General features: G+C 39.3%; 1 protein-coding gene across 6 annotated transcripts in view; it reads right to left on the bottom strand.

Annotated features, from left to right (window-relative positions):
* MICU1 (mitochondrial calcium uptake 1) overlaps positions 1-19,376 on the bottom strand; it is a 1,714,640-nt gene extending 1,695,264 nt beyond the window's left edge. For 3 of the 6 annotated variants that reach the window (XM_044055989.1, XM_044055988.1, XM_044055992.1), the window contains exon 1: positions 19,218-19,376. The gene's annotated coding sequence lies outside the window, so the exon portion shown is untranslated. Of the gene's footprint in view, positions 1-1,644; positions 1,665-19,217 lie in introns of those variants that run through there. The other 3 variants (XM_044055993.1, XM_044055994.1, XM_044055990.1) reach the window with 3 other exon arrangements.
* Between the last annotated feature and the right edge of the window lie 4,513 nt (positions 19,377-23,889).

Genomic DNA, 23,889 nt, shown 5'->3' with positions numbered 1-23,889 from the left:
TCCATGTTCCCTAAAAACAAACTCAAAGTGAGTGCAATTATGAGTAGTGTATTTAAATCCAGCATGCAGCTGGTCAGCAGCCAAACCAAGATCCTATTAGTCTTGGGTATAACAAAAAAAAAGTTTGTTTTTTTTTTTTTTGGACAGGGATTGTAAGGTTGTGGTGTTTTTATTAAGATGCTGTAGCTCTGAGGAGAAGCCCACATTCCATTTGTGCAAAGATATACCTTTGCTTATGGTGGCTCTTGCTGGCGGGGAGAGGAAGCATACATCTCAAGTATACCTTATTACAAGGAGTGTTCCTAACTTGCAGTCTTAAAAGGTTTATGTTCCTTTAAGTTCCACACTGAAAGGGTCTTTCAAATATTTAGTGCTATGATTTTTTAATGGATATCCATGGTAAATATAGCTGAATCACTGTAATTCATTAAAAAATATAAACAAATAAATAGCACATTTTAATCATCCTATGAACTTCCTAATTGAAGCTGTTGGCAAGTATTCCACATTTTATCCATTTGTTCCACACTATGAGAGACAGCATTCCTCATTTTGGAGATGAAGACAGAGCTGTGAGAGAAAGTATGACATTTAACAAGCCTAGAAAAGGAGGTAGTCTGAGATTAAATCTACTTTTTTTATAGGAGTTCATGAAAGTTTAGAGTTTGGTCAAGTCAGACCCTAAATTATTTGGAAGGGTTTCTGATTATGACTGACAATTTAATAACATTAACAGACACGTGCAACTACTTTAGAAAGATAGTCATCAGACAACATGAAATAAAGAAAAAAAAATTATTGTACACACAACCCATCAAAATCTATCATGCATGCTCAATCTCCCCTCACACAGCTGACATTCATTAAGATCCACACACAAACTAGAAACTAAAAATTCCATACATGCGCACACACACACACAATCAAATGTACACAAGCAATTACACCCAAAACCACATAAATTAATCATCACAGCAGTAAAAGAGTATTTTTTGCAGTGGGACAAATTACCCTGCACCCCCACAAACATTTTATATATCACCTCTAAGCTCATATAACAGTGGAAAAGAGAATATTCCCAATATTTGATGTAATGCAACCTTACACACAAGACTATGTGCCAGTTTTAATACTATGTGCCTTTGATCTCTTGGGACACAGCTAAGGATGTTCAGTGAGCTGTTCTCTGAATCAAATGAAAAAAGTATTCATACATTCACACAAAGTGGGATGTAATATATGGGGTATACAGCTTTAAATAAACAAATGCACAGCTGAAAGAACCACATGTCATGTATACACATAACTTCCAGTAAGGCAGACTGAAAAGAAGCTCATTCGTCTTGCTATATACTTGAGCATAACATTCTGACAAACACATGTTACAGAAACTACAAAAAATACTATTTATCTGATCAGGAGTCCCATGCAGCTAGAGTCCTGTTCAGCACAACTTCACTGGCATTGTCTAGTTACCAGTCAGACATCTCATTGAAGTGCTGATTAGCAGCAAGATTACCAATTATGCATTAAAGGAGCAGTATGGGCAGAAACGAAAAAAAATGCATTGTAATGAAGTACTACACAATTCAAACCTGCTTGTAGCACCACAGGTAAGTTATTTCTAATTTTATTTTTTCTAACCTTGAATGCTGTTGTGAAGGTAGATATGCTGATGTGATCTTGATTTCCTGAAAAACTACTTTTTGTCCATAATGAACTGTAAGGGCACAGCTGATGAGAACATGTTGCTGTTGGCTGTACTCCCAGATCACAATTTCATTTATTTAGAAAGAAAATAATAAAAAATATGGTTAAGATTGAAAAACTTCATAAAAATATGTCATTGACTTGGTTTTCAGTTATTCTTGCATATTTGCTTCCAAAGTCTGTAAAAAGTACTTTTAGAAATGTAAAAACAAAGAAAAACATAGTATTTTAAAAAAATAAATGTTGATAAATGTACATCCTATTTCCTCCCTCCTTCCTTTTACTAGCCAGATTGAATATCATAGTTCCTGGCAGGCACATGCAAAGCTTAACTAACTAGTTAAGTTGTGAATATCAAGCTTCATTTACTAAGATACAGAATGCAAACAAAATAAAACTATGGCACCATCAAAGATTATTCCAAAGGCCTTTATAAAGCAGTTACATTTCTACTGTATATCAGCGGTGCTCCATCAATTGTACTATACTCAGAATAACAACATATATCAGTAGGAATGATAAGCACTAAAGGAATGCTAAGTCAGACAGTAAGAAAATAGCAGGGATAAGTACAAGACATAAGATAACGGTAGGAGACAGACAAAAAAAAAATTAGAAAACTAGTCTAGACAAACTAAACAAAAATACGCAGTTACTAAAGAATAGAGCAATGTCTCAAAAGAAACTGAATAACTATACCTTCCCTAATGTTATTTACTGCTGTTTTTCCTGAACCTACAGTCTTCAAAAACATACTTTACATACAAGTGTACAAAACACTGATGCGAACAGTAGTACTGTACAGTACAAGTACTACTGTACAGTATGAGAACATGGAGAATGAAGGCACAGAAATTGAAGCTAGAGTTGACTGAGATGAACTGCCTCAGACAGGTGGTACAATGTACAGTGTGGGAGAGATGAAGAAATGAGGACATCAGAGCAGAAACTAAAGTAGCTCCAACTACAGAAAATGTCAGGGAAGCAGATTATGGCAGTTCGGGCACATGTGCAGGAAAGCAAAGGACATTCTTGTGAAGATACTTGGGGAGAAACAGGAAGAAGACAAGAGGAAACTACAGCACCCAGCAAAGGGATGTATGGACTGTGTGAGAGAAGACCCATGATAAATCAAGCATGATCACTGAAGATAGTAGGAGAGTGGCACTGAATCGAGAATGATGTCAATAGTCGATGCAACATCCTGACCCCGTGCAGAAAATAAGAACAATGGGGTTAATGATGATGATTTATTAAAAGTCTTATTTGAAATGGATTTTTGGATTCTAAACCTAGGCATTTTGCAAACCATTACAAAACATGCAGACGATCACGCAATCAGATTTTATACCCCCTGGTTTAGTTTATAGCTAAGGTGTCAGATGGGTTCCTTTAAATACAAAGGAATATAATAAAGCCTTACTTATTCTGATATTTTATAAAGTTTAATCCTACTGGCTGACAAAAAAATAATTCCTGGAAACTGGAAATCAAATCTTAAATCAACCATAACTGAAGTATTGAATATTGCAAAGGACATCAAAGAACTGGAAAAGGGAAGAAGCAAATTACATAGAAATAAACGGAATTTGTGGGAAAAATACATCTATAAAAATGTTGAAAAGAAACAGGACAATTTAAGGGAAGACAGAAACTGAGCAATTTATGCAATGTGGGAATGAACTAAAACTGTTAAAAAGAAAACACACACATTATATATATATATATATATATATATATATATATATATATATATATATATATATATATACACACATACATACATATATATATATATATATATATATATATATATATATATATATATATATATATATATATACACACACACACACACACACACACATATATATGTACACTGCCTGAAAATATTAATGGAATTGTGCTTAAGGATTGTTTTCTTGTCTATTACTGTATGCGTACATATCACTTTTAAAAAAAAAGTAATGTTTAATAAAAAAAATATTTAGGAAAAAAAGAATCTTCTTCTTCTTTCGGCTTTTCCCGGTTAGGGGTCGCCACAGCGGATCACCTGTCCGCTCATGATTGGCAGTGGAGTTTTATGGTGTTGAGTTGCCAGCCTGGCGCCCAACCTTCCACAGAGGGCACACACTCTCGCCTAAGACCAATTTATAGCGTCCAATTTACCTACAACATGTCTTTGGGATGTGGGAGGAAACTGGAGCACATGGAGGAAACCCACGCGACCACAGGGAGGACATGCAGACTCCGCACAGAAGGCACCCCAGCCGAGGATCTAACCGGAGAACCTCTTGCTGTGAGGCAACAAAAGAATATGCCGTAGAAGTCACAATATTTAAAGATTAGCATTTTGCCCAGCTCGAAACAATGGCTAATGGACTGCATGAATAATATGAAGACCAATTCAGTGAATCATTTTAAATTTAATTTTTCTCAGAGTCAATATAGCAACATTATACATACTCCTTTCCACATTTGCAGCATAAAATAGACTGCATAAATTAAAAAAAAAGATTTATAGAGATATATATATATATATATATATATATATATATATATATATATATATATATATATAAATAAATAAAAAGGATGCAGGTGATCTGCAGCAGAAAATCTGTGTTCAGACTGATGCATATTATGTTGAACTGCTACACAATTAAATACTTCTAGTACAACTTACTTCATATGCAAACATATTTTGCACCCACACAAGCATATACCCAACACACACACATGCACCCACCACACACACATACACCCACCACACACATGCATGCACTCAACACACATGTATGCACACACCCAACACAGGCACGCATGCATGTACACACCAAACACATGCACCCATGCATGCATGCATCCACCCCAGATACACACATGCATCCAACCCACACACATGCATACACACATCCACCACACACACGCACCTACCCCCCACACTCATACACATACCCATCTCAAACACAAACACCCATGCACATGAACCCACCACACACACCACATAGACACACACCCAACACACCAGTGCAAATACATGCACCCAACACCCCAGAGCTCATACACACTCACTACGTAAACGTGCACATACATGCACACACACAAGTGCCCACCACACAGGTGCATATACGCACCCACCACACACAAGCGAAAATGCATGCACCCACCACACATTAGCATGCATGCACCCAACAAAAACATATGCATGCACCACAGGCACCACACACACATGCAATACACATGCACCTAACACACACACACGTGCATACACATACCCAACTCACACACAAACCTGCATACATGCACAACACACACAACACACATGTATGCATGCACACACACATGCATCCACACATGTATGCACACACCCACCCCACACACATGCACCCAACACACACATATGCATGCATCCAACACACCCGTGGATGCCCACATACAACACACCTGCGCATGCATGCAATCACAGACCCCACACACACACACCCGCCACACACACACACCTGACACACATATATGCACGCTCCCAACCCATGCACATGCACCCAACCCACACATACACGCATACATGCACCCACCTCACACACATACATGCATGCACCCATCCCACAACACAGGCATACAAGCACCCACAAGCATACACGCACCCACCACACACACAGGCATACACGCACCCATGCACCCACCACACACACATACACGCACCCGCCCCACACACACATACCCCCCACACAAATACGCATACACACCCCCACCTGGCACGCATGCATACAACCCCCCCCCACACACACACACACATATGCATACATGCACCTGCCTCACACAAATATGCATGCACACACCCACCCAACACCCACACAAATGCACCCACCACCTGCACACATACACAAACCCCACCACACACAGTCACCCACCACATACACGCCCCCACACATGCACATGCATGCACTCGCCCAACACACCTGTGCGCATTCACGCACCCAACACACCCACATGCATGCACGCACCCAACACACGCACTACACACACTCACACTACACACGCCCATGTACACACCCACCACATACACACAAGCATGTACGCACCGCATGCACCACACACACACGAGCATGCACGCCACCACACACGGCATGCACGCCACACCACACAGCATGCACGCGCCCACACACCAGCATGCACGCGCCCACCACACACGAGCATGCACGCGCCCACCACACACGAGCATGCACGCGCCCACCACACACGAGCATGCACGCGCCCACACACACACGAGCATGCACGCGCCCACCACACACACAAGCATGCACGCGCCCACCACACACATGAGCATGCACACGCCCACCACACACACGAGCATATACGCACCCACCACACACACGAGCATGCATGCACTCACCACACATGAGCATGCACTCACCCACCACACACAAATGCACCACATGCACGCACCACACACACGCACCCACCCCACATGCATCCCCGTATACATGCACCCACATGCACCCACGCATGTCCCCATGTGCACACACACATGCCCCCACCATACACCCATACACTCCCCCACCACAAAGACATAAGCAACACACATGCACATGAACACGCACTCATGCACCCACAACACAATCACCCACTCACACAACACACACGCTTGCATCCAACACACATACGTTGACATACACGTGCATGCATTCACCGAACACAAACACATGCACGACACACAAATGCATACACGCAGGAATGGCGCACACACACTCACAAGCACCCACCCCACACATACACCAGACACACACTCACGCACCCCCACCACACATGCACTACACACACACATTCATCCTCCTGACACGCACGCACCCACCACTCGCGCAAGCATGCATGCACCTCATGCACCCAATACACGCATCCAACACATGCGCACATGTGCACGCATACACGCACCCACACACAAGAGCACACATGCACACCACATGCATACATGCACACTCCACACACACCCATACCACACGCATACATGCATCCACCACACGCATCCGCCACGCACACCACACACACACGTAACCACATGCACACACACGTACCACCCACATATACATGCACCTGTACACACGCACCATGCACGCATGCTTACATGCACATGTACCACACACACCCGCACCAAACACGCATGAACCCAGACCATGCAGCCGCACCACACACAAACCGTACACGCAGGCACACTCACCCACCACACACACCCACGCACCCGTACCACACACACCCATGCTCACCATGCACACACACACGTGCACCACACATGGAACACCCACGTGCATACATGCAGCCAACCCACCCAGCGCATATACGCACCCAACACACAAGAACTGCACAAGTATGCATCGCACACATGCACAGTCCACACACACATCCGCACATACATGTGCTCACCAAACACACATGCACAGGCCCACCACAAGCAAGAATGCAGGCATCCACCACATACACGAGCATGCATGCACCCAACACATGCATGCACCACATGCACAGTATACATGCACACACATGCACATACACGCAGGCACCACACACATGCATACATGCACCACACACATGCAAACATACACGCACCCAACACACATGTCCGCATACATGTACCCAAAGCTGCACCACACACACATACACTCACCCACCACACACGCATCCATCCACACATGCATGCGCCAAACACGTGCGCACATGCACCCAACACACAAGCGTATGCACCACAGGCACCACATCCATGCCTATACGCACCACACACAAATGCATTCAAGCACCACACACGCACGCACACACATACACCCACACTCGAATACACGTGCCCGCATCACACACACAGGGGCATGTACCACACACGTATGCACACACATGCACCTACCACACACCCTTGCACCTCACACATGCACATCACACACACACGAGCATACACAGTAACTGTACATGCATGCATAGCACACAAGCATGCACCCTCCACACACACACCCACATGTGCACCCACCACACACACATCCACACGCACCACCCATGCACATAAACACACATCCATGCATACTCGCAAGCATACATGCGCCAAACACACACACCCACACAGGCATGCATGCACACACGCACCATACATGCATGCACCCACCACACACATATGCATACATGCACCTACGACACACATGCATACCCGCACCCACAGCACATGCACTCATGCATGCACACACAACACACCTGCACGCACTCACCAAATATACGCACCGACCACACAAGCATATGCGTACCTACCTCACAAACATGCATACGTGCACCCAACCCACGCATACATGCGCCAACCACATACGCATTCACGCACGCACCAGATACACCCACACAAGTATACATTGCATATACCACATACACACAACCACCACACACATGCATACACACAGGTACACACACACACACACACACACCTCCCACAGATGCGCACCACACACACCAGCATAAATTGCATATACAATGTACACGCAACCACTACACATGTACGACACACACACGACACACCAGCATACATTGCATATACCATGTACACGCAACTACATGTGCATACACCCAGCACACGCCACACACAAATCACATAAACCATATACACACAACCACCATAGACATGCATGCACACCACCACATGCCACACACACGACAAGCATACATCGCATATAACATGTGCATGCATCCACCACAATCATTCCCGTGCACCCACCATGCAACACTCCCCATGCACCAACACACACGCACCACACAAGCATACATCACATATACCACATACACACAACCATCATTAATCCCTTTTCATACTTAACAGGAATCATATAGATGTTAGCAATATAAGTAATTTTCCTATTACCATGGTGTTCAAAAAGTATTTTTTATATAAAGTTCCAAAAATTAATTATATCCTTTACATCTTTGAGTACATTATCCCATTATTGTTGTCTGTATTCAAAATGTTATTCCTAATATAGCTCTATAGTTTTCAATGAACTCAACACCTATCATACCTTCAAAACCAAATCCTTTACTTTTCTCCTTATTTATACTTAAACCCATTTTTAATTTATATTTAATTGTTCATTTAGTTTTTCAATTCATACTTTATATTGTATTAATTGTTAAAAATAATCTGCATAATTATGCATTGACAACTGTACTTCATTTTGTATCCACCACTACCTGACATTTTATTAATTTCCTTCACTATTACATTCATAACTAATGAGAACGTTACACTACTAGCTGGGTAGCTCTGCTTTATTCCACATTCTATTTTTTATTTCTTCCCCAATCCAGCCATTTGCATTTAGTTTCATATAGTTCTTTTCATAAACAGATTTTATTACCAGTAATATTTTTGCTCACATTATATGCCTGCAAAATTCCCCATAACGATTTATATTGAATATCAAAAGCTTTACTTATATCCCTTATCACAACCTTTGCTTCTACATTTTTAATATCATCAATTATTTCTCTTATTATCCATAACTTTTTACTTCCTTTTCTGCCAAATACATTTTTGTCATATATTCTATCCATTTTTTCCTGTAACATTTTTATTATTCTCATAAAAATTGTATAATCTGTATTATTCAATGTTATAGGTCTCCAATTTTTTTCTCTCTTTATTTCCTTTTTTAAATATAAAATGTATAACTCCTGCAGATATCGCTCTTTAAATTCCAGTTTCTAACCATTCATTCTTAATTGTATAAAAATTATTTTTGCCACCCTTTCATTTTTTATACATGCCATATTCAATTCCTTCCAGTCCTGTTGCAAAATTCATGTTATTAAGCTGCAAATAGACAATAATCTCAAATTTAATGTTAATAAGCTACTCGGTGCACAAACAGACAATCTCAAATTTGACACCCACATATCACGAACTATAAAAAAGTTCCCAAAAAACTGGGTGCCCTATATAGAAATCACCAATACTTTACCAAACCAGCAAAAATCTCCATCGCCAGATCCCAACTAATCTCCACCCTACTCTACGCATCACCCACACTTAAGACAGTTTGACCTAAATAAATTCGAATCCTGCTACAATAAAATCGCAAAGTTTGCCACTGGTGCCTCCTACCGCAGCCACCACTGTCTCTCTCTTAGACACCTTGACTGGCTCGAGCTCCTACAACTCCTTCACCTAACCCTACTCACCTTTGCTCATAAACTAGTAAACCACCCTCTCAGAATCCCATCTCTGCACACAATTCTCCAACCCTACCATTCTTCCAGGCCACTAAGCTCCTGCAACAAAAATCTACTCCAGGTTATCAAAGACAAAAACTCGGCCGGTGAATCACTATTTTCCTATACCATATCCAAGCTCTGGAATGACCTTCCCACTTCCATAACTACCCTTCCTTCCAGCAGTCTTTTTAAGACTGCACTTAAAACACACCTAAATTCTCACGGGATTTGACCTTGTCCAAACCCCGACTAACCCCCCTCCTTTCCACCCTACTCTCTTTAACCCAGCATAGACAGAGCCTTCCATACAATATAGCATTATAAAAATGAACCAAAGATTACTCTGCTAGGAAATCCTTTCCAGGATTTATTAATTCTTGTGTATTATTCTTGTCTATTAATATTTGTTTAATAATTTAACTGTATTACTGTTATACAATTGTTTTGCTATGTTTCTACACCTTCAATTGATGTTTAACAAAAGCTACTATCTAATGGCACCGAACGTGCACCTGTATTATTTTTTCTTCTCCATATCAAGATCACCTATAATTTATAAAGTACACCATTTATCACTGCTCACTCTGTGGAGCTTTTATTCCCGGGCCTCCACTGAAAAAGGACCTGTGTCCAGTCGAAATATCCCAGTAAACAAACAATAATAAATATCTCTTAGAATTCCATTCAATTCTTTCGTGTTTTTTTTTGTTCTAAATACTCATGATGTTCCTTATTTAATTTTTCACCTTCATAAATTTGTTCTACATTTTCTTCTCTCTTAGCAAATACTTACAATACATATTCTTTATTTTGTATATTCCTTCTTGCTGTCTTATTTGCTTCTCTTCCTTTTTTAAATTCTCTTATTTTTTCTTTTATTTTACTCAGCTATGGCGCTACCTCTTATTTCTTTCCTTGTAAACAATATTTGTGCTTATCTAACAAGTTCATTTTAATTTAATTTATGAAAAAGAGAAATGGATTAAATGAATCAAAAGGGATTTACCTTCTCTAATAAGTCTCAATGTTTCTTGCCTTAATATCTCATCTCCCTCTCTTTTTCATTTCTTCTTTTCTTCCTTATGTATTCTACATTTTTTTATATTTTTCTTTAAAATTAAGCCAACAGTCCAATTCTCATAAAACTCTCTCACAGTCATATGATTTTTTCCATAATTCCACAAGTTCTTTTTTCTCTTCTAAATCCAATTCATTTTTATTAATTCTCTTTACTCCTTTTCCTATTCTTATATATTCTTCATTTTCCTATACTTTAACCCATATTGCCACATGATCTGAAAATCCAGCATACTTAATTTCTTTATAACTTTAAAACCATCAGATATTTAAGGAATAACCCATGCCTGGGTGTGGGGAATGCTGGATTTACACCCATGGTTGCTGTGGTTTGGTCACGAGGGCAAAGCCTGAGTGGCCAAACAAAGACAACTGTGGGTAAATCCAGCATTACCCACACCCAGAAGTGGGTTATTGCTATTATACAATGACATTATTTAAGAAAAAAAACTTACTTTTCTTAAATAATGGCATTGTATAATGCCTCCATGCTGCCCTTCCGCAGCTGTCCAGTATCCTGGGGCAGTACAGCAGAGCTTTGTGTAGAGGAAGCAACGGAGAAAGGAAGATCTCCGTTACTTTTTTAAAGTTGTCTCACTATGTTAAACTCATTTAACATAGCGAGACAACTTTAAAAAAGCAACGGAGAAAGGAAGATCTCCGTTGCTTTTTTTTTACGATATCTCGCTATGTTAAACTCATTTAACATAGCGAGATTACAGCAACTGAGCTCTTCCCTTCTCCGTTGCTGTCTAACACAAAAAAAAGTAAAGGCTTATACTAATGGAAAAAGTCCGGGCGACCGGACCTTTTTCCATTTGTATAAGTCGGATTTACAACGGGCATGCTGACCAATCAGCGCGCACGTTTTGGAATATTAATGGAGGGGTCGTATAATAAAAAATAAATTGATTTCTGTCTCCAGTGGTTATTCTCCCATACACTTAAATTTCCACTTCTCATAATTTCTTTAGCCATTTTACCATCACAATTCCTCTTATTTTTCCTTAAATTACAATTAAAATCACCAGCCACTATAATGTCCATATTGACGCAAACATATTCAAGAATATTTTTAAACATCATTTCTCTCTCTTTTTTGTTACATATGCATATAAAGCTATAATTTTATACACATATTTTCCATCTCACGTCTATTACCGTAGTTCATCCTAGTTCCACTATGGTTACATCTAATATTTGAATGCTTTCTTGACATAATATACATATGCCCGAGCATGTTTCTTTCCCCAGGTTCCAAACTAACACACCATTCCAAAGTTTTTCAGTTTGTGTTCTTTCTTCCTCTGCTAATCAGATATCTTCCGAAACAATAATATGTGCATCTACTGCGACACATCATTGTAATACACCTACTCTCCTTTTAAGATTTTTCATACTGTTCACATTTAGAGCTAATATCTTCAGCTTTAACAGTTAGTATAATAAAATGTTTACCCCTTTCCTTTCTTATTTTCTCTAAACATTATGTTTTTAAATTTTCTTTTCCTTTCAACTCTTTTCCCTGTTCTTTTTACTTCTTACAGTGCACCAATCAGCTTTTCCTCACTTGTCTCCTTTGTTTCGTTTTCCTTGTTACTTTCTTTAACTTCACGTATAACCTCTTTATCAGTTGCATTTTTTTGTACATTTTCTTGTATAACACATTCTACTCTTTATCCTGTATAACTTCATTTTCTTGCACGTTCATTTCATACTCTCGCCATGAATGACCAGTACTGTCACATTTTTACACTTTAAATCACTTTTTTTGCAATATGCCCGTTTTACCACATAAATAACATCTTTTATCACATTTGTTGATTAAATGGTCGTTTTTTCCACAAAAATAAGTTTTTGGTTGACCCCTGTATTTCACAAAACCCCTATTACCATGAACATCAATAATACTAGGTACATTCATAACATAATTTTCCATTTTCAGTATTACTCCACATTCCCACCCCTCAGTCCATAGTCCTCTCATCATATATTTTATAGTGTTCATTAATTTTTACATATAGTTAACAAATGTTCTTTCAGTTCTTTTGCTTCAGCTCTAAACTGGATCATTATTCTTTTTTTTTGTCTGTAAAAAGCTTGCACGACATATTCTGGCCATGGATAAATATTTTTCTTTTGTTCATATGCACCCAAAAAATGTCCATGGTCTGCCCAGTCTCAAATATCAAGTCACAAAAAGTTTCTTTATTAATTAAAATGAATGCTCTTACCTCGTTTGCTTTGACACCCACAGGTACTATAACAGAGTCCCAAACCTTATACCTGTCCAAACTTTTTTTTTATTTTTTTATAGCTCACATGTACTGTATACTTCTTTTTTGTTTCTTTGCTCCTTCTCCCACAGTTTGTGCATAAGTTTTTGTCTCGACCTTTTTCTGGCATAATGTCTTTTTTTTCTTCTATTTTCCCCATGATATCACTCCATAATTGCTGCTCCGCTTTGGTTTACCATTTCTTCTAAATAATCATCCTGCAACCCTACTGATGGGACGGTTGTAATTATGCATTTCTCAGAGGTAACTGTCTCTCCTTCAAACAATCTCCTCTGAAAGTTTTCCTCTGAATCCATCTCTGTTACAGCTACACTCTCCTTTTCTTCCAATATCAATGTTTTTTCTACACCCACAACATCAGAAAAACACTTCTGGTAGCGATTCTACCATTTCTCATCAACCTTTACTTCATTTTCAACCAAACCTAAATCAGCCATATTTCTTCCTGTTCCTGCTGGCTGCCTCTGTGCCTAGACAGGAAACAGGAAGTCGGGATGTGTCACACACAAATCCTTCCCCCCGACTACCATGAGTATGGTAAGCATCCTGATGCCCTGACCAGTTTTCCCCTAATAGTATAAATACTCTCTTGGATCTCCCCTGAAAAGAGGCTACTAGCGTAGTGGGACTAACACAGTTAACAAAAGACAAAAGCTTAATGTATACACATAAAGCAACTGTTCACATGGCTATATTCTTAAATACAAATGTTTACATGTAACAAATTCTTGAATTTGCGTGCAATGTTTTGAAAAGAACCAAGGACTGTTGTCACCTCGTGTCATCAAAACATTAAGCCAAGACATAAAAATTCCTACTGTATTACTTTACTAATTTACTAACAGAACTTTCACAGTCTCCTAAAGTGCATACCTTTCACACTGTTCCACTCCCTAAAGATGTCCCCTAAGAGTCATTTCTTAGACCAGGTAACACCCATCTCCTGCTCCAGTAATCAAGGAGCCTCAATCCTCGCCACTGACACCAGTGAGAGACATTCACTTGGAACAAAATTAGATACACACAGTATTTCTAGATGCAGCTCTCTACACCAAGCACAATTTCCCTTAAGAGTACACAGGAAACATACTCCCATCCTGGGGCTGGGTTTCTCTCACTCTTACCAGGCCCCAAATAAGACTCCACACTGGCACAGCTGTAGAGTTCAGCCCTCAGCTGAGTGTTCCAAGCAAAGTCCTCCACCACTCTCTCTATGAACCCAATCCTCTGTGTCCCTGCTCCAAGTAGCACACACACTCTGAGATTTGATTTTCACACACACACACACACACACACACACACACACACACACACACACACACTTGGGAAAGACTGACACAGATTTACTAGCTATGCTCCTCTGCTCAGACTATAAGGTAGCTACTGCCATCAGAACACTCCTAAGCCAACTACTCTAAGGCTCTTACAAGGAAACCCAATTATACTGGGTAAAATTAATAATAATACAAATGATAGTTTGACCAATGCAGTAAGGCTCGCAGAAGCGGCCACGATGTCACCAAATAAACATAAGTACTCTTAAAGGTTAAAATATTCTATAAAAGTCCAGCCATAATGAAAAGTTTAAATATATGCAATAATAAAAGAACATTTTTATTATTTATTTATTTAACATTTGATAATTGGTAAAGTCCGACTTGAAACTTAAGCCAATTTTCAGCGGAGGCCCTGGGGAGAAATGCTCCAGACGCATGTCTTTGCAATGTGGGAGGAAACTGGAGTACCCGGAGGACGTGCAGACTCCACACAGAAGGCACCCCAGCTCAGAATCAAACTGGAGAACCTTTTGCTGTGAGGTGACAACGCTACTGCTGCACCACTGCACCGTCCTCCATGAAAATACTAAATATCTACTTACAATAAACACCAGTATTTCAATCACAGGAATATTAAAAATAACACGGATAGATTCACACAGATTAGAAAAACAGTACTTAACTAATCTCACCATATTTTCCTGACTGATCTAAAGAATTACCGTTTCCTACTTAATAAAGCAAGGCAAGATTAAGTGGGTGAGTGTTCTTGTCATTTCCAAAAACAGACTGTCCTGAGACTTCTGTCTGATCTAGTATTAAAACATCATTTCAGTACTGAATTACAGAATGACATCACATACATCTGGTCACCTGACATGGTTCCCATACCACCCCATTTACTAGAAACTGAACCAGAATTTAGCATATACGTGTTACCATACACACACACATAGAACTTTGCTAAGATGTGTTATAGCATCTGGAAGCTATAGAACCACTTCAAAACTTCCACCCTTCCAGGGTAGCAATTACTTCCCCCCTAAGGACAATACAGTAGGATTCCCAGTCCTGATTTTCACAGACATTTCAGCTCTGGCTGCAATCAGAACTGTCAAATACAATCTTTATGGTCTAAACCACGTAATTTAATTTCAGAATATTTTTTTAAAGTTAGCTGGACTGACATTAACCTCTTCTCTTCCAGTTTCCTCTTTTACAATATATTCATTTCACCAGTTACAATACAGTCTGACATACAAGTGTACTTCTTTTCTGTCCAGCAGGACCCACTGTTGGTATAGTTTTAAAACACAAGCAGCTTTACAAATACATTTTCAACACAAGCAACTGTAAAAATCAGTTTAATATACAAATGGCATATAATTCTTTACAAAACTCCAGCTAGCTATGCTGGCATATGTTACACATCCACTGCCCTACTTCTCCTGGCATAGCTGGCAATACCTCACATCATCACATCCCACTCCTCCATGCTTGTCTCATTAACTTTCCCACTAAACTTCTTCAATGCCAAATCATATTTGCATCAATGATATAGTTCTTATTAATGGAAACAGTGACAGAACTAGATTCTTCAGGAATTGGAGTGAATTCTGCAAATAAAATTAATCTTAATTTGTTTGCTACTAAAACATTGATCAATACCCTTCAGACCAATGTCATGCTACTCGAGTTAGCCAGAAGCTTTATAATGCTCCCTTACCTATAATAAATGGAGAACAATGGCACATTCCTCCCCAATGTCAAGTAGCAAATAAAGTGAATTGCTTCTTCATGCATACTAAGCAACAATCCCTGAAGGTTCTCTATTGGCTACAAATTGCCTGCAAAATATCCAGCCTTCTAACACAAGAAGCCTGGAGAACTAAAGCAATGAACATTATCATACCATGACTTGAGTATGGCCTCCTTGTTTTCATCTCAACACCTCCCATAATACCTCAACACTGCACAAATTAAAACAAAATTCTGAGGTGAATACTTTTTGGCACCAAAAATAAAACATCACTGTACCTCTATCATTTGATACAGCTTCATTCATCCTTACCTCCCTCACTCAAACTGCTGCATGACTCCTATACCATCCATTTCACTACTAATCCCAAACCAGTCCATACTTTCTCGTGCACCATGATGCCATACAACTCATTAGGCCTTCTTTTGGGAAAAAAATTCCAGCAAACTAGCTCCTGAAACCTGGAACTTCCTATAGAGATATAAGTAAAGTAGACACCCCCTCTCAATTTCATAAGCACCTGAAGCAAAACCTGCAAAAAGCAAACAATCCAAATGCTTCTACATTTGTGACAATGGCTGACTACTACCCCAATCCCTTAACCATTCTACATATGGACAGAAAATTAATCTCCCTGCTGTTTCTTGTTCTCGGATATTTACTTGAAGTCTGTATTGCTAGGGATATGCCATTTTATCTCATGGAAATAAATGCCATTGTACTGCTATTTTCATTTGCAATGCTTTATTGCATTTTACTACTTATAACCTGATATACTAAGAATATGCTCTGCTCTTTAATAATATGTGCAACTATTATGTTTTGTAGATTGTCAAACTGTTATTGTGCTCAAGCAATTTGTCTGTATGCTGTTTTAATGCTATGGCCTGGCTCTTGTTTGAAGAGAGTTCCTGAACTAGCGGGCATACACTGTTAACAAACACAGATATATAAATAAAACAATAAAACATGCAAACCTCCATAAAAAAATATATTTAACACACAGCAGTAACTACTTTGAAGGTCATGATAACTGATTAAATGAGAAAGAAGACTGATCAGAGTGAACCCAAACAAGAATCTGGAAATAAATTTACAAATTATGTACAAAATGCAGAGATGTTTCACATCAAAAGTACAGAAGAAGCTAAACGTGTGTATAGAAAAGATACATCCAGGTATATAGTATGCAAGCCACAGCATACAAATGAATTCCCAAGATGAAGCATTTTACCCATTCCAAAGATATTACGTGCCTTAGCTTCAAATGTTACATTACTATGGCTGATATTTTACCCAAGTACTATGCAAATATATTCCAGAGGAAACAGAATGTGTTTTCTCAGCTGCTTAATCCGGCAACATAATACAGATAAAAATCAATACACAATGTAAATCTTGGGCAACAAAACAGTAAAGCTGGGCCAACAGCAGCATGCAATTTAATTTTCATATGCTGCACAAAATGCATTTGTTATAAACACAAACGCATGGAATATTGACTTGCCAATCCTGTTCTGTCCACAACAAGTTGCTAAACTGCATAACTTACAAAAGCATGACTGATTAACAACACTGTAAACATACCTCGAATGCACCCGAGCCACAATCCTACAAGCAAAAAAGCAGAAATGCAAACAGGCCAAGAACGAAAGAAAAAGTAAACATTCCTCTTTCAAATTAATATTATCAAAAATTAATAATTTCAACATAAAATGCAAAGCAAAAAGAAAGAGCATTTGTGATACAGAAGTAGATTGGCTATTATTAAGCACATCCACTACATTGCTCAGTTGTCCTCAAAATATCCACACTATCAACTACTGAAACATATCACATTATAAAGAATGGTGACATCCTGACCCCATGTGCAAAAATTGTTAAAAAGGAGCTGTGGATGTGAATGATGAACGCATTCCAGGGATGTTCACATCTGATCATGATCTCTTCTGTTTTGCTTAATAGATCATAATTATTTATACTCACTTCATTAATTAATTGATAACAAATTTCCCATGTTATAATCCACCCAATTACAGCACTTCAGGAGAATGTGTAAAAAAAACTGTACAGGTTACAGCTCTGTTTCACGTTTAGTACATAGACTATACTATAGAACACCCACATATAAGAAATGCACGCACGTTTATTTGTGAGGGTAGTACCACAGATGTCTTGCATACAAATTTAAAATGACTTGCTCAATAGCACTTGTTTTACATCAACAATTTGCCTCGAGCCATCCCCATGGTATGGTAAAAGTCTTGCATATCCATAAACATCAAATATCCAATTCATAGTCTTAGCCTTGTAAAGTTTAGTAACAACTACTACAGGCCATGCAGGGATCACAGACATGTCCAGTCGATCTTCACTTTTCCCAAGCAAAAAAAATACACAACCTGCTCGGACAGCAGCACTGTTACGTCAGCGCAATGCATCCTTACGAATACAGCGCTACACACTAAAACTTGAACTGCCAAGCAGAGAAAATCTACGTTGTGTCATTTCATTATCAGAGGCTCTTACTTCTGAAATATAAAGTCAATAATGAATACAATTCCGCATAACTGCAGTCTAAAAGTACCCAAAAACAAGCCAGGCAGTGGGTCTAATCCTGTAACAACAGTAAAATATACAATGCACAGTTCGCATTCTAAACCAAAAACTCAATTTAGCTAAGCAAGTGCCCTCACAGTTCACCAGCCTCAACGTCTACTCCCAATATTTACTGAAAACATCTATACAAGTCATGCTAAACGCAGCAAAGAACAACTGTCTATACTACTACCTATCCCCCGTCTTTATTACCATCCAGCACATTGCAAAGGCAGACAGTTCTAGAACTTTATTGTATGCAGCACTTACTCAGTACGGTGGCTCTCACTCTCCTGGAATAAGAGACCCCAAAATAATTCCTACTCAGTGTTATCAGTTCCTGAAACAGTCATGGAAGCAGCCATTGAGTTTTCCAACGTCATTCAGACTCCGCCCAGTTTTTTACTACAGTAGCCTTACGGGTGTTGGGTGTGGGGCGTTTCCAAATGACTTTAAGTAAACGGGACATTGTGTGCTTTGGGAAATGTCATGTGTACATGACAAGCCCACAACAGTTTATGTTTCTTGAGTAACTAAGTAGTCTCGTAACCGGCAGCAAATTGCGTAGCATTATGAACAACAAATCAGTTACGAGTAAAGAGGCATTGTGGTACAAAAGAACGTCAAGCCTCTTCTGAGTGAAAAGAGTTACAAAGGTGTGGCTTTCGAGTTTCCACGTCCAAAATGCGGAACACCAATCCTTATAATGTGGAATAAGTGGGCAAAATGTGGAACACGTACTAACAACTTTCACCAGGAAGGTCACAAGATTATTAAAATATGCTATTTTTACTTAAAAAGATATTTAATGAATATGATTCACTTCTATTTACTTTGACTATCAGTTAAAAACTTCCTGACACTGAACGTGTAACAGACCCTAAGGTTGAACTACGAGGAACGTAAACTTTTTAATACCCTAAATGAGGTGCACTTGAGAGGTATGGACTGGCTTTTGCTAAACTGTTAACTGTAGAAAGTTGGTTCAGCCTAGGTAGACTCGCAGCAATGCCAGGAATTCCAACAGTAGTAGTAAAGAATATGGTTTCGATCTCACATCTCCTTTTGGCATTTAATGTCATCCCTTCTGCAATGCGATACATATACATTAGAGCTCTTAACGAATCAGGGCAGTCAGAGATTAGTTCTGTTAACTTAAGACGTCGACAGAATAAACATAAAGTGATGTACGTTTTCTGAAGTAAAAGAAGCCTATAACGCATAACTATTGACAATTATTAAGTATAATTCACACATTTCTCCAACAGTCACCAAATTTAGGAGGGATTAAAAGGGACAGGGATAACATTTCGGTCAAAGCAAAGACAACTGAGCGGTATTCATGCAATATATGGCAATAATAAGGAAAGGGTAGCAAAGTTTCTCCAACTCCAATCCCTGTTCCCGCGTTGAAGCTAGGACTAGTTCTAGCAAAAGTATTTCCGCTCTCACCTGTCCTTGATTTGTTTTGGCTTAAAATGTTTGCCCAATCCTTTCTAAAACTGTCGATTTGGGTAAAAAGGTGGCGGATTATATTTGATATTATGAGTTATAGATTTTTTTCTACTCCGTAAAATGCATATTAACTCACATTCTGTTATTCTGTCAGCTTCTCAAATTAATTGTTACAATTTTAAAATTATTACTGATTATTTCTGGATTTATACCTAAATGTAAAGGTAAGAGGTTGAGCGCTATGCGCGCAAAAATATTCAGTTTTATAGTATGTCAGGTAGGGTTACCACCTGTTCCACTTTGCGAAGGACAGTCCCTCTTTGGGCAGTTGTGTCCTGCAAAAAATTGAAAAAAAAATAGCAAATTGATTTTAAGACAAAATTATTTCTTATATTTTATGTAACAGTTGCATAAAACAGTTATTCTGTATCTGAAATACCTACATGTTATAAGAAACAGAATAAGCAACTATGCTACAAGAATATGCTTTTATTTAGGCAAAAAAGTGAAATTCTGTCCTTTGTACTGGTCGTGGGTATGTTTCACCCTGCAAAATCTGACGTTTGTACTAAAAATGTCCCACTTTGGGCATTTGGAAAGGTGACAAACCTAGGTATGTGTTACGATTCATCCCAATAAAATAATCCAAAACGAAAATGCTGCAGACTTGCAGTGGTATTTCATATGCATTCCATACTGATTTTTCTGATATTCCCTTTCATCCACTTCAGAGTAATGAGGGAGCTGGACCCTTTCTTTGCACTGAACAGGCGTGAGACAACAGGCAGGTCCTTAAAGGGTCAGTTGTCAGTGACAACATTGCATTTGCAGGCAACTTAGAAAGGGTTTGCCAAGTCACCTTGTAGTATAACTTTTTAAAACGTTTCTGTGATATTTCTTTCATACAACTCTGTAACCTGTTTCCTTCCACTTGCTGTACAGACTTGCAAACATGCCAAGCATCCAGTCCAGCATGCAGTTGAACTACAATTTCATCTGAGAGGGTATAATTAGTAGGGAATAATATATGTGGACGATGGAAATGGCTTATTCCCTTTCCCTCTAGCGTAACATTAATCAAGTTATTTCTTAGTGCAAGAAATCTGGACAAAGCCCAAAATAATGGGGGGGGGGGGTAAAAAGCCCCATATTAGGGACAGATTTTAAATATATACACTGTTATACGGTTAGAATGTTGCTAGAGTAACATTTTTTTTCATTGACATTTTCTGAAGGACGTGAGGTCTGAAATGTGTGCCATTATTTACTGATTTCGATCTTCAGAGATTTTCTGCACCAAACATATGAGACAAAACAACTGAACATTAGGCAAGTTATGGATGGAGGCAACCCTCTTAACTTCTGGGACATTCCTTTTGTGAGCTTGGATAAGACCACCAGTTAGCTATCCAACTGTGTGGCCAGCTTCCAACACTCCCTCTCCCTTCAAACTCTTCATTCTAGTCCTTCCACGACTGATACAAAACTGATTCATGTCACCTAATCGGTAAATTCTAGCAAGAAAGCTTAGCTTTCTACTTGGTACCTTTAAATGGCTTAACAATGCACAAGTTGAGTTGGATACCTCTCAACTGTACAGATTTTCGCAGAATGTTCATATTTTTGGCTCATATTTTTGGCCTGTTTCTCATAAAATCACTGGGATGATCTGAGGACTGAAGTCACTAAATAATGACATACATTTGAATTTCCGACTTCAAATCCTTCAGAAAATGTATGCTAAAACAAACTCTTTTATTCTTAACAACTTTCTAAGTTTATAAGAGCAATATTTAACATATGTCTGTATTTTTAGGCCTTTGTCCCCCTGTTTTGTCAGGCTTTGTCCAGATTTCTAGAACTAAGAGGTTGAGAGGTATGTGCACAACTCTTTTTGGGACTGTGGTTTGATCCTATTGTAGGCTTTAAACATCATGCAACTCTCATCTTAAGCATCAGCTCTGTGATGTAGAGGGATAAAGCCACAGTACAGGTAATGCTGAGGTACTGAAGGTGCTGACTGGGATGGAAATGAGCAGCCAGTGCTGACTTACTCACTTTGGAGGGGAGGAGGTTCTGTCATACTAAGCTCACCTCCTGGAAGCAGTGGTTAGTGGGCACTGGAAAATAGTAAACTGGATGTGAACTTATTTGTCCAAAATCGGTTACGCTAGTTCTCCCTGAATGTGTGGGTGGGCTGGAGCACAAAAGACCTAATAGACATTTGCAGTGATATAAGTGCCAATGCTGTTAAGGCTGATACAAAAATGTCTTCAAAGCCTGCATTAGCACAGAGGGTTACTGTTGTGAGATGAAGTTCCTGTAGTGGACAGTTTGCTTCCTTCAACCCTCATTTGCCTAAAGTGTGATCTTGAGCAAATCACTTAACCAAATATTGCTCCTGGGTCATCCCTGAGTGTTTGTCCAGTGGGCCTACCTGGTTAACAAATGAGTATTGGGATGCAACATAGTTCACTAGCCTGCAGACATTTAGGGTCTGCTCCCTGGGGAGTAAAGCTAGCCTTTGGTCTTTTGGGGCAAAGTCACTCCTCACCTCAACAATCCATTGATGAAGGAATGCAGGCAAGGGCACAGACTCCTCCATAGCTGCCTGGATGACAGCCCCATAAAGTAGTCTCTTGCTGTGAATTATGGAAGTTTCCCTCCTCTGAGAAAATTAAAGGGCTCAAGACCAGTTGGGGGGTGGCTGTCAGGCACATGTGCTGGCAATTGCCATAAGGATTAAGACAGAACTGGTTTGTTTCCAGTAGCACTCATTTGCCTACTGTGTGACCTTGAGCAAGTTACTTAAGTAGATAATGCTTAGGGGCAACTGGGAATTTGGGCCAGGCTCCTCAATAGTTCCTGGACTGCAAGCCAAGTAATTACCTCTGAACTACCTATTGACAAAATTATGCAGCTGTCACCATTAGTAAAATCTTACATCAAGTAAATGCTTGCTGCAGGATCCTGAACCTTCTTACCTTTGACTCCAGAAGAGCACTAGAAATTGTTTTTCTTGTGATGTAATTAATAGTGTTCAAAGGCTACTCCATTGGAATGTTCACATACTGGGTATTCCTTCTGCAGGCATAGCGGCTAGTTTCTCTAACTGCTACCTATGACAAGCGTTCACAGGCTGATATACTGGAGCATTCTTAGGCTGGGTATTCCCTTCTAATGAGCATAGTGGCTAGTTTCCCTAACTGCTGCTCTACTTATTGAGCGTTCACAGGCCCGGTATCCCATTAGACAGTGTTAGTGGCTTACACTTTGCTCTGTTGTATCCATATTATAACTATGCTACAAAAACTGGCTGCTCTTCTCTCATGTTTGTGTTTACCTAGTGCTGTGACCAGACTTTTTAAATTGTATCTCATTCTCCCGCCACACATGTTGTGTCATTACTGCTTTGATTTATGTAACTCTCACCAGTTACTGTATGTTTTAAGTGCCTAATAACTAAACTGTTCATACTGTTGTAATT

This window comes from Protopterus annectens, chromosome 14.part0, assembly GCF_019279795.1.
Source record: "Protopterus annectens isolate FY-2018-M chromosome 14.part0, PAN1.0, whole genome shotgun sequence".
NCBI classification, from domain to species: Eukaryota; Metazoa; Chordata; order Ceratodontiformes; family Protopteridae; genus Protopterus; species Protopterus annectens.
Note: the sequence above shows the minus strand (reverse complement) of the source record. Positions and strands in the feature narration are given on the sequence as shown.